The following is a 9,110-nucleotide window of genomic DNA, read 5'->3' on the forward strand; positions in this document are numbered from 1 at the left end:
TACCTTATCTGTAACACCCTAATTAGCCTAAGCCTTACCTCGCGCCATAAAGCAAAGGTTAATCAGAGTTTACCTTTTAATTAGCCTAAGGTTAATTAGCCTAACCCTAATTAGCCTAAGGCTTGTACATATAATATATAGAAAAAATTATTATAATCGAGAAGCCTGATGAAGGATATAGCTCAAAACAGGATTTGAAAAGCGCAAAATGTATGAACGGAGCAACTAACTTAAAGCACAAGAAAGAGGTACAGTATAACAAAATATCATAGTATAATATCATAAGAATCTAGTCACGGCTCGCGGAGTTTAAGCCGGCTAGCCATATACAGATATACAGAACCAGATAATAAAAACAGCTTATACAGGTTTTGTGCTCTCAAATACATGCCACTAGGCAAAACAAAATACAAAAGTGAGAGATGTATAAACAAAGTAAACCAAAAGACTCAAGAAGGTATTCGGATCCTCCGCTTCTGTCACCACCCAACAACTCATCGAGGTGGGTTACGACCTGCATCTGAAAAACACAACAGAAATATGATATGAGAACTGGAGGTTCTCAGTATGGTAACAGTGCCCAGTGATGTAGGATACCCGGATGCTGAACGCAATCCTAGACTCCATATCCATCACAAGAATTCAACTTAAAGCATTCTAGAACAATAAGGCATGATATATATATAAATCTTAACATAGATAAACAGGGAATTCTATCTTAAAGGATTTCTATTCTAACCAAACACCGCTGTCCCATAGCCTTCACCAACCTATCCTCCAAGCGATCCCATCGCCACCGCCTTCCGAACCTCCTCAATCCCAGTAGTAATCACAATTAATTACAATGCAAGTAAATCACAAGTAAAAGCATATAAGGCAAGTAGACCAAGTAAGCAAATAGGCATGTTATCCAATTAGGCATACAATTACAAGTCGGCAAAGCACACAAACAGGTAGAAAATCCACATGATGAATGCCTGTCCTATTGGCTGTGATATCACATTGTCGGTTCAACTGCCAACCCGACACATCTCCATGGAGATGTCGCCTTTCGGAATCATCATATGGGAAGCCCAAGATATAGTGCTCGGATCACTGTCTAGGGTTTTGCGCCTGCACGCTCTATTGATCCGAAGGGATGCGAGCGGGATACTCTTGCCACCGACCTCGCATCTCAACGCAAGCGGGACGAACCACCGCCCTTACGCCGCCGCTGCTACCTCGACAGGCGGGATCCAACCGCTGTCCCTGCCGGGTGCATAGCGTCTCATAATATCAACATAAAACAGTAGTGCAGTGGTGGTGCACGAAATTGTGATCTCTGGCAACGGCGCCACAAACTTAATATGCACGTTCATAATCTCAATTCTTTATCACAACTCCTCACAACTAACCAGCAAGTGCACTGGGTCGTCCAAGTAATAAACCTTACGTGAGTAAGGGTCGATCCTACAGAGATTATCGGCTTGAAGCAAGCTATGGTCATCCTTGTAAATCTCAGTCAGGCAGATTCAAATGGTTATGGGATTTTGATAATTAAAATATAAATAAAACATAAAATAAGATAGAGATACTTATGTAGTTCATTGGTGGGATTTCAGATAAGCGTATGAAGATGCTTTGTTCCTTCTGAACCTCTGCTTTCCTGCTGCCTCCATTCAATCATTCATTCTCCTTTCCATGGCAAGCTGTATGTTGGGGGATCACCGTTGTCAATGGCCACCGTCCGTCCTCTTAGTGAAAATGGTCCAAGTGCGCTGTCACCGCACGGCTAATCATCTGTCGGTTCTCACTCATGTTGGAATAGGATCCATTGATCCTTTTGCGTCTGTCACTACGCCAACACTCGCGAGTTTGAAGCTCGTCACAGTCATCCCTTCCCAGATCCTACTCGGAATACCACAGACAAGGTTTAGACTTTCCGGATCTCAGGAATGGCCACCAATAATTCTAGCTTATACCACAAAGACTCTGATCTCACGATCAGGAGGCTAAGAGATACACACTCAAGCTATTGCAAATAGAATGGAAGTGGTTGTCAGGCACGCATTCATAGGTGAGAATGATGATGAGTGTCACGGATCATTACATTCTTCAGGTTGAGGTGCGAATGAATATCTTAGAATAAGAATAAGTTTGAATTGAATAGAAAAACAATAGTACTTTGCATTAATTCATGAGGAATAGCAGAGCTCCACACCTTAATCTATGGGGTGTAGAAACTCCACCGTTGAAAATACATAAGTGATAATGGTCCAAGCATGGCCGAATGGCTAGCCCCCAATGTCTAAGGACTAAACATTCCAAAGATCTAAAAATGATCCAAAGATGTAAAATAAATCACTAAAAGTAGTTTTTATACTAAACTAGTAGCTAGGGTTACAGAAAATAAGTAACTAAGTGCAGATAGTGCAGAAATCCACTTCCGGGGCCCACTTGGTGTGTGCTTGGGCTGAGCATTGAGCTTTACACGTGTAGAGACTTCTCTTGGAGTTAAACACCAGGTTGTAACCTATTTCTGGCATTTAACTCTGGTTTGTAACCTGTTTCTGGCGTTTAACTTCAGAATAGGGCAGAAAGTTGGCGTTTGAACGCCAGTTTGCGTCGTCAAAACTCGGGCAAAGTATGGACTATTATATATTACTGGAAAGCCTGGATGTCTACTTTCCAACGCAATTGAGAGCGCACCAATTGAGTTTCTGTAGCTCCAGAAAATTCATTTCGAGTGCAGGGAGGTCAGAATCCAACAGCATCTGCAGTCCTTTTTCAGCCTCGGAATAAGATTTTTGCTCAGGTCCCTCAATTTCAGCCAGAAAATACCTAAAATCACAGAAAAACACAAAAACTCATAGTAAAGTCCATAAATGTGAATTTTGCATAAAAACTAATAAAAACATAGTAAAAACTAACTAAAACATACTGAAAACTATGTAAACAATGCCAAAAAGCGTATAAATTATCCGCTCATCACAACACCAAACTTAAATTGTTGCTTGTCCCCAAGAAACTAAAAATAAAATAGGATAAAAAGAAGAGAATATACTATAAATTCTAAAATATCAATGAAACTTAGCTCTAATTAGATGAGCGGGACTAGTAGCTTTTTTCCTCTGAACAGTTTTGGCATCTCACTTTATCCTTTGAAGTTCAGAATGATTGGCATCTTTAGGAACTTAGAATTTAGATAGTGTTATTGATTCTCCTAGTTCAGTATGTTGATTCTTGAACACAGCTACTTTATGAGTCTTGGTCGTGGCCCTAAGCACTTTGTTTTCCAGTATTACCACCGGATACATAAATGCTACAGACACATAACCGGGTGAACCTTTTCAGATTGTGACTCAGCTTTGCTAGAGTCCCCAATTAGAGGTGTCCAGGGTTCTTAAGCACACTCTTTTTGCTTTGGATCACGACTTTAACCGCTCAGTCTCAAGCTTTCACTTGACACCTTCACGCCACAAGCACATGGTTAGGGACAGCTTGGTTTTAGCCGCTTAGGCCAGGATTTTATTCCTTTGGGCCCTCCTATCCATTAATGCTCAAAGCCTTGGATCCTTTTTACCCTTGCCTTTTGGTTTAAAGGGTTATTGGCTTTTTGCTCTTACCTTTTGGTTTAAAGAGCTTTTGGATTTTTCTGCTTGCTTTTTCTTTTTCTCTTTTTTTTTCTTTTATTTTTTTTTCGCCATTTTTTTTGCAAGCTTTGTTCTTCACTGCTTTTTCTTGCTTCAAGAATCAATTTTATGATTTTTCAGATTATCAAATAACATTTCTCCTTTTTCATCATTCTTTCAAGAGCCAACAATTTTAACATTCATAAACAATAAATTCAAAAGACATATGCACTGTTCAAGCATTCATTCAGAAAACAAAAAGTATTGTCACCACATCAAAATAATTAAACTAATTTCAAGGATGAATTCGAAATCATGTACTTCTTGTTCTTTTGTTTTTAGAACATTTTTCATTTAAGAGAGGTGATGGATTCATAGGACATTCATAGCTTTAAGACATAGACATTAGACACTAATGATCATGTAATAAAGACACAAATATAAATAAAAATAAAGCATAGAGAATAAAAACAGAAAAAATAAATAGACAAGGAGATTAAGGAACAGGTCCACCTTAGTGAGGGTGGCGTCTTCTTCCTCTTGAAGAACCAATGGTGCTCTTAAGCTCCTCTATGTCTCTTCCTTGCCTTTGTTGCTCCTCCCTCATAGCTCTTTGATCTTCTCTAATCTCATGGAGAATGATGGAGTGCTCTTGGTGCTCCACCCTTAGTTGTCCCATGTTGGAACTCAATTCTCCTAGGGAGGTGTTAATTTGCTCCCAATAGTTTTGTGGAAGAAAGTGCATCCCTTGAGGCATCTCAGGGATTTCATGATGAGGAATTTTCTCATGCTCTTGTTGAGGTCCATGAGTGGGCTCTCTTATTTGCTCCATCCTCTTTTGAGTGATGGGCTTGTCCTCTTCAATGAGGATGTCTCCCTCTATGACAATCCCAGCCGAATTGCAGAGGTGACAAATGAGGTGAGGAAAGGCTAACCTTGCTAAAGTGGAGGACTTGTCAGCCACCTTGTAGAGTTCTTGAGGTATAATCTCATGAACTTCCTCCCCAATCATGATACTATGGATCATGATGGCCCGATCCACAGTTACTTCGGATCAGTTGCTAGTAGGAATGATAGAGCGTTGGATGAACTCTAACCATCCTCTAGCCACAGGCTTAAGGTCCGGTCTTCTCAATTGAACCGGCTTGCCTCTTGAGTCAACTTTCCATTGAGCTCCTTCCACACATATGTTCATGAGGACTTGGTCCAACCTTTGATCAAAGTTGACCCTTCTAGTGTAGGGGCGTGCGCTTTCTTGCATCATTGGCAAGTTGAACGTCAACCTTACATTTTTCGGACTGAAATCTAAGTATTTCCCCCGAACCATTGTAAGCCAATTCTTTGGATTCGGGTTCATACTTTGATCATGGTTCCTAGTGATCCATGCGTTTGCATAGAACTCTTGAACCATTAAGATTCCAACTTGTTGAATAGGATTGGAGAGAACTTCCCATCCTCTTCTTCTAATCTCTTGTCGGATCTCCGGATATTCGCCATTTTTTAGCTTAAAAGGGACCTCAGGGATCACCTTTTTCTTGGCCACAACTTTATAGAAGTGGTCTTGATGGACCTTTGAGATGAATCTTTCCATCTCCCATGACTCAGAGGTGGAAGCAATTGCCTTCCCTTTCCTCTTTCTTGAGGTTTCTCTGGCCTTAGGTGCCATTAATGGTTATGGAAAAATAAAAAGCAATGCTTTTACCACACCAAACTTAAAAGGTTTGCTCGTCCTCGAGCAAAAGAAGAAAGAAAGTAGTAGAAGAAGAAGAAAATGGAGGAGATGGAGGGAGATATGTGGTTCGGCCAAGGGGTAGAAGTAGTGGTTGTAATGTGTGAAAATGAAGGAGTGGTGAGGGGTTTATATTAGGGTGGGGGGAGGGTTAGGTTTCGTGTATTAGGGTTGGGTTTGGGAGGGAAAGTATTTTGAATTTGGAGGTAGGTGGGGTTTTTAGGGAATAGTGGATGGATGTGATTAGTGAGGGGTATTTGGGGAAGAGTGTTATGAAAAGGTGTGAAGAATAGACAGAGTGAGTTTGAGGTTGGTGGGGATCCTGTAGGGTCCACAGATCCTGAGGGGTCAAGGAGTTATCATCCCTGCTCCATTTAGGCGTGTAAAATGCCCTTAGAGTGCACTTCTGGCGTTAAACACCAGGTTGCTACTTGTTTCTGGCGTTTAACGCCAGCTTTTCTCCCTTTATTGGCGTTTAACGCCAAGTTGGTGCTTGTTTCTGGCGTTTAACGCCAGCTTGATGCTTCTTTCTGGCGTTAAACGCCAGTAAGCTCTTCCTCCAGGGTGAGCTATTTTTAATGCTATTTTTCATTCTGTTTTTAATTTTTCAGTTGTTTTTGTGACTTCACATGATCATCAACCTAAAGAAAACATAAAATAACAATGGAAAATAAATAGATATAATTAATTAACATTGGATTGCCTCCCAATAAGTGCTTCTTTAATGTCAATAGCTTGACAGTGAGCTCTCATGGAGCCTCACAGATAATCAGAGCAGGGTTAGGGCCTCTCAACACCAAACTTAGAGTTTGGTTGTGGCCTCCCAACACCAAACTTAGAGTTTGAATATGGGGGTTTTGTTTGACTCTGTACTGAGAGAAGCTTTTCATGCTTTCTCTCCATTGTTACAGAAGGAGAACCTTGAGTCTTGAATACAAGGTAGTCCTCATTCAACTGAAGGACCAACTCTCCTCTGTCAAAATCAATCACAGCTTTTGCTGTGGCTAGGAAGGGTCTGCCAAGGATGATGGATTCATCCTCATCCTTCCCAGTGTCTAGGATTATGAAATCAGCAGAGATGTAAAGGCCTTCAACCTTCACTAGCACGTCCTCTACTAGTCCATAAGCCTGTTTCATTGATTTGTCTGCCATCTCTAGTGAGATTCTTACAGCTTGTACCTCAAAGATTCCCAATTTCTCTATTACAGAGAGTGGCATGAGGTTTACCCCTGACCCCAGGTCACACAGAGCCTTCTCAAAGGTCATGGTGCCTATGGTACAAGGTATGAAGAACTTTCTGGGATCCGGTTTCTTCTCAGGTAATGTTTGCCTCATTAATGCATTCAGTTCATTGGTGAGCAAGGGGGTTCATTCTCCCAAGTCTCATTATCAAATAACTTGGCATTCAGTTTCATGATTGCTCCTAGATATTTAGCAAATTGCTCTTCAGTGATGTCTTCATCCTCTTCAGAGGAAGAATATTCATCAGAGCTCATGAATGGCAAAAAGAGGTTCAACGGAATCTCTATGGTCTCTGTATGAGCCTCAGATTCCTTTGGTTCCTCAAAGGGAAACTCCTTTCTGTCCAGAGGACGTCCCATGAGGCTTTTCTCACTGGGACTCATGTCCTCCTCACTCTCTCCAGGTTCGGCCATGTTGGTCATGGTTATGGCCTTGCACTCTCTCTTGGGATTTTCTTCTGTATTGCTTGGGAGAATACTGGGAGGAGTTTCAGTAATCTTCTTACTCAGCTGACTGACGTTGGGATTTTTGCCAGTAAAGAAGTTCATAAAAACAGTCGCGTTGTAGATATAGTCTCTAAACCAACAGAAACCCTTCGTACAAACGTTTTGGTTGTCACAAGTAACAAACCCCTTCAAAATTGATAACCGAGTATTTAAACCTCGGGTCGTCTTCTCAAGGAATTGCAGGGAGGTATGTTCTTATTATTGGCTATGCAAAGGTATGTTTTGGGGTTTTTGGATCAAGGTAAAAAGTTAGAAAAGCAATGGCAGAGGGAATAAAATAATAACAATAAACATAAACTCTTGGCAAGGTATTAGAAATTGGAAGTCCAGACCAAGTTATCCTTATCAATAATAATAAAAATTGAGTCTTAATTTCACTTAGTTAACCCTTACTTAAAGCAGAGGAAAGTCAAGTGACTAATTAGTTAGATCTTTGAATCCTAGTTAATTCCTAAGAAAAGATTGGGATTATTGAAGATCAATTCAATTAGCAAGGATAACAATTATCAATTATGCTATTGAGTTGGATAATTCCTGAGTTACTGATTTCTTAACCAAGACCAAAAGGGAGAATATCTAAATTAAATTAAAAGCATTCATGTAAATAAAGCAATCAAACTACGTCTAAACATAAATTCAAGTCATAACATGGAAAGGTTCATAAGCCAATTGGGCAACATATCTAATACAAGCATTGAAGCATCTGAAAGTAAAAAGAGAAATATAAAGTAAAAAGAATGTTGAACCTGGGATTTAGAGTCACTCTTACAAACTAAGAGAAGTCCTAAATCCTAAGAGAGAGAGGAGAGAACCTCTCTCAAGACTAAATCTAAATCATGGGAAGTAACAAAAATGCGAGCTCCCTCTTGAATGGATGCATTCCTACACTTTATAGCCTCTAATCTGTGTGTTCTGTACTTGGATCTGGGCCAAAAGGGCTTCAGAAATCGCTGGAGGCGTATTCTGTGAATTCTGGTACGTGGCCTCTGTCACGCGTCCGCGTGGGTCATGCGGTCGCGTCATTCGGAGCATTTTCTTGCCACGCGGTCGCGTTAGTCACGCGTCCGCGTCATATACGTTCTGCTTAAGGCGCGCGGTCGCGTCAGTCATGCGGCCGCGTCGCTGCTTCTTTGCTTCTGGCACGCGATCGCGTCGTCCATGCGATCGCGTGGATGCCAGTTTCTTCAAAACTCCGTTTCGCACTTTCCTTCCATTCTTGTACGTTTCCTTTTTCATCCTTTAAATCATTCTGCCTTAGAAAATCTGAAACTACTCAACACACTAATCACGGCATCGAATGGAAATAAAGGTAATTAAAATAATTAATTTTAAAGCTTAGGAAACATGTTTTTCACATACATCACATAATAAGGAAGGGAAAGTAAAACCATGCAATTAATATGAATAAATGGGTGAAGGATTGAATAAATCACTCAAACTAAGCACAAAATAACTCATGAAATATGGGTTTATCACTGACCCACATGTGCCTCCAAATTTCTAAGGGAGGACCTTGTTTCATTCGTGAAACTTAGTGTGGTCTTAGATAGATCAGAGACTATGGTTGCCAAGCCAGAATAGCTCTGTTCAGAGTTCTCTGTCTGTTGCTGAGAAGATGATGGAAAAGTCTTGCTATTGCTAAACCTATTTCTTCCACCATTATTGTTGAAGCCTTGTTGAGGCTTCTGTTGGTTCTTCCATGAGAAATTTGGATGATTTCTCCATGAAGGATTATAGGTGTTTCCATAGGGTTCTCCCATGTAATTCACCTCTGCCATTGCAGGATTCTCAGAATCATAAGCTTCTTCTTCAGAAGATGCTTCTTTAGTACTGTTGGATGCAGCTTGCAATCCATTCAGACTCTGAGAAATCATATTGACTTGCTAAGTCAATATTTTGTTCTGAGCCAATATGGCATTCAGAGTATCAATTTCAAGAACTCCCTTCTTCTGAGGCGTCCCATTGTTCACAGGACTCCTCTCGGAGGTGTATATGAATTGGTTATTTGCAACCATTTCAATG

Source organism: Arachis ipaensis, chromosome B6 (genome assembly GCF_059453495.1).
Source record: "Arachis ipaensis isolate K30076 ecotype BB chromosome B6, ASM5945349v1, whole genome shotgun sequence".
NCBI lineage: Eukaryota > Viridiplantae > Streptophyta > Magnoliopsida > Fabales > Fabaceae > Arachis > Arachis ipaensis.